The 4,300-nt window shown below is 39.7% G+C and overlaps 1 long non-coding RNA gene across 1 annotated transcript; it reads left to right on the plus strand.

Annotated features, from left to right (window-relative positions):
- Nucleotides 1–379: 379 nt before the first annotated feature.
- Nucleotides 380–3,152, plus strand: LOC137096306 (uncharacterized). Its single transcript, XR_010909385.1, has 2 exons — nucleotides 380–460; nucleotides 2,543–3,152. It is a non-coding gene; the product is annotated as an uncharacterized lncRNA (long non-coding RNA).
- The last annotated feature ends 1,148 nt before the right edge of the window (nucleotides 3,153–4,300 follow it).

Here is a 4,300-nt window from a genome sequence, read left to right on the forward strand (position 1 = left end):
TTGCAATGAAGAAGGGAGAGAATGCAACAAAGTTGGGTAAAGCTGCAGTGATTAGTATTTCAGTTTCCATGGAACCAGTTGTTTTCAAGATTTGTTCGATGTTGCAATGTTTATTTGGAAAAACATCAAGTTCCATTGTATGAAGGGTAGTCAGGGTTCTCTCAATGTCTGATGTGGAAAGCAAAGAGGATTTGCATTATTGCCACTGTCACTCTACCTCACACTGCCTATCCACCATCACTATCTCTACTGCTGTTTTCCCCTGCCTTGCTTTTAATCTTTTTTCAACCTCCTTGCTTTGCAGCACCCACTTATGTGCTTACCAGTTCTCTGTTTATAGTACTGCTAGGTTTTCCACCTTCTGTTGTTTTTGAAGGCAGGGAGGCAGGCAGGCAGGCGGGCTGGCAAGCAAGCATCACTATAACTGAATGAAGGTTGGAGGTTCATTTATGTCTGCAAGGTAAGGAAAATGGTACAGAGGCAAGGTAAAGCAACCAGGCAAAAGAGGGAAGGGTAGGAGGTAAGTGCAGTGGAGAACCTCCCAGATAAGGGAGGTGCAGGAGAAGCAAGGTGAGGAGAAAGGGGGGGAAGGAGCATAGAAAAGGTGTGACATTGAAGTGGCAAATTGCAGAAAGCATGGGAGGGAGGCTTGGCAAAAATGTGAGGCGTGGGAGGAGAAAGGAGGCAAACATTGATGAGAAGTGTAGTAGCAGGTGGTAAGGAGTGAGGAAGGTAACAGGAATTACAAGAGTGGTAGCCCAAGGAAAGGCATGAAGGGAAGGAAGTTGGGGTAGAATCATGAGTGGGGTGCAAAAAGCATGAGTCGATGCATGGTAAAGATGAACCAAGGAGGAATAGAAGTAAGCTGTGGAGTAAGAGAGGGAGGCATTGTGAAGGCACAAAGAGAGACTAAATAGCAAAAAAGGAGAGAAGACAGAGTGACAGATGCAGGGCAAGGGTACTAAGATCGGAGCAGTAGGTACAAGGTGTGTCAAATTAAAAGGGAAGGAGATATAGTCTGTTTATTTCACCTTAACCCATGAATCAGATGGCTGTCACTCTTCAGGACTTCATCTAATATGGTCATGGATCTAAAAGGTTTTTGTCATCAGAAAAAAAAGAGATCTGGCAAGAAGATCATTAGAACTCTGCATGCATGACAAATGTTATCGTCAACACCACACCAGCTGACAGCCACTTTGCATTATTCTTCTCTTGATTTTGATCCCCACAAAAACCCTGTAAAGGTGGATCTACTGAGAAGTAACAATGACACATTATAAGGGCAAGACATTTGAACTTGATCCTCTCTGTTCCAAAGCCAGCACTTCAAACATTCTATATTCGTTCTCTCAAAAGAGTAGTTTCTTTGTTAAATATCACATCTAGACTAAAATATAGTAGTAGAAAAAAGATAACTATCCATGTGCTGAACTTGAATGATTAGAATGCAAATTAATAATATGAATAATTATAAAATTTGCATGGTATGTAAACTAGATGTCTGATTTGAGGAACTGGAACACGGCAACTTGCCATATAATTTAACACCTATTTAGGGAAGAACATCTGCCCCTTAGAACTGTTGATAGAGGCTAGAGTTTGCTTTTCTTTGGCTCTCCAGTTTCACTGCCAATTCCAATGGAAACTGGAGTTAGCCTTTATTGGGCTGATGCTCAGATGAAAATATAATTATTCTTTAGAATCTGCACGTCACCAAATTTCCTCCCCTTGCTATTGAGAAGTAGGCAGTGCAAAGCCCCTCGTTCACTTATGCGCATCCCTTCTGCTCTGCAGTCCCAGGGCAATAACATGTTTGTGTTTTAATATATTGAAATCATGTTTATTCTTAACAAGCCTACAGATGTTACATCTCAGTGCTTGAGTTATGCAACTATTTGAGAGGTGGAGTCATTACAAATGCACAGATAAACAAGCTGAATTTCCCCAGGAGACACTTGGAATATACTGGTCCTCATGCTTTGCAGACATATTTGCTGGAGAACTTTAAAACATTTAGGGGTTCACTCAATATATGTAATTAAGGACAATGCTGCACCTCTTGCGAGATAGCAGGAACTGGGAAGAAACTAAGAACATGGAAATTATATCATGCTTCATGTTTTGGTAGAAAAACAGTCCTCCAAATAGATCAAAGGTTAATTCATTCCAGAACTGACATATTATTTCAGATAACTTGGGCATACAGCACAACAAAAGACCTGCCACATAATCTAAAAAGGAACACAAAGGAAATTAAGAGGTCCTGAATGTCTGCTAGAAAGTTAATAAACACTATTATTAACTGATATGTGTCACTGAAAGCTCAAATTACTTTCATTAGTTCTTTATTTAAAACAGCTTTCTCCAACATGGTGCTCTAGCAGCATTCTGTGGTACAACTCACTGGCCTAAAATATTATTTCAGTTTTGCTAAGTCTCCTTAGAAATTATGTGTGTAATGATGTTTGATATAAAAAAAATTGCTTATGTGTGTGCCATATTTTTAAAATTTTGTATGCATTTTACTTTGTATTTCTAGGTGCAAAGATTACTGCAGATGCAGACTACAGTCAGGAAATCAGAAGATGTTTACTTCTTGGGAGGAGAGCAATGACCAATCTCGATAAAATAGTGAAGAACAGAGACATCACACTGGCAATGAAGATTCGCATAGTAAAAGCAATGGTATTCCCCATAGTAACCTACGGATGTGAAAGCTGGACCATAAGGAAGGCTGAGCGAAGGAAGATAGATGCTTTTGAATTGTGATGTTAGAGGAAAGTTCTGAGAGTGCCTTGGACCGCGAGAAGATCCAACCAGTCCATACTTCAGGAAATAAAGCCCGACTGCTCATTGGAGGGAAGGATATAAGAAGCCAAGATGAAGTATTTTGGCCACATAATGAGAAGACAGGAAAGCTTAGAGAAGACAATTACGCTGGAGAAAATGGAAGGAAAAAGGAAGAGGGCCCAACAAAGGACAAGATGGATGGATGGATGGTATCATTGAAGTAACTAGCTTGAACTTGAAGGAAGTAACTAGCTGGGGGTGGCGATGGCCAACAGGGAACTCTGGCGTGAGCTGGTCCAAGAAGTCACAAAGAGTTGGAAGTGACTGAACAAATAAACAACAACAACATGCATCTTGAATTATTTTATATTTCTTTTATGTGATTATTTAAAATTGTTTTTACATTTCTATTGTTGGTTTTTAATTTATTCAGTTTTTGTGATCCATCTTGGGCCTCAGTCAAGGAGAATGTGGCATTTAAGTGAAATAAATACATTGTTCTGCACTTCACACTCAGTTTGCAGTAACTAGATTAATCCATGGGAAAACTATAAGGAGGAGAAAACACTGGGGTATTTGAAAAGCAGGTTAAAAAGTGGAATGCCAGAAAGTAAATGGAGACTATTATTATCAAATCAGGACAGTTGAAGGATTTGCTGGAAACTATCTGGATGAGGAAAAAGTCTGAAACATGGGGGCAGGGGAGAAAAGGAACAAGTTTACTTCCATTCTCATTCCATTCCTCTTCTCCTGCTCCAAATGTTCAGGCCAGCGCTATTCAAAATGGTGGCCTGTGAACAAATAGTTTCTGTGAAAGAAGAAAAAAAGTTGTGTCAAATATGGCACTGGCCTCCGATGCATCTGATAGCATGATTGAGGTGATTTTAAATGGTTGTTTTGCTGTTTGAACTTTATACTGAGATATTTTGATTTAAGGGTAATACTGTATATAAATACATCAACAGGTAAATAAAATAACAGCCAGCCCCACCCACTGCTATTAGTGTTAAAAGTTAACCCTCCTTTCACTGTTTCATAGACAAAGCAATGAGTGGATGTTTAATAAATAATTATGCATCTGATCTGGCCCAAGTGCTAGGTTGCAAGACCATATCTTTAATAAGCTGTTCATGTGGCACTTTCCTCTATTAAAGCCCACAAACACTAGAGATGAAATAAGTACTTAAGAGTGACCTGGCAGCTTTTGTTCATATGCATTGGTCATTGTGAAGAGTAACTATTCATAGCCCTGTCCTCCACAAATGGAAGCTAAACCCACATTAAATTTTATTTATTTATTTATTTGCTTCATTTGTTAACCGCCGCTCTCAGCCCAATTTATGCAGCCTAATCTCCAAGGAGCAAATTTTATACGAAGGTTATCCGGAAAGTAAGGTTAAAAGGCGCATAGCTCTCATGGGGAATTTTTGTGGGGGAAGTTGTTGTCACTGCCATGTCAAGGGAAGCCAGTGGAAGCAAACCAGCAGTGCCAGTCATCAGTAGCTCA

The sequence above is a fragment of the Anolis sagrei genome, chromosome 1 (genome assembly GCF_037176765.1).
Source record: "Anolis sagrei isolate rAnoSag1 chromosome 1, rAnoSag1.mat, whole genome shotgun sequence".
Lineage (NCBI taxonomy): Eukaryota > Metazoa > Chordata > Lepidosauria > Squamata > Dactyloidae > Anolis > Anolis sagrei.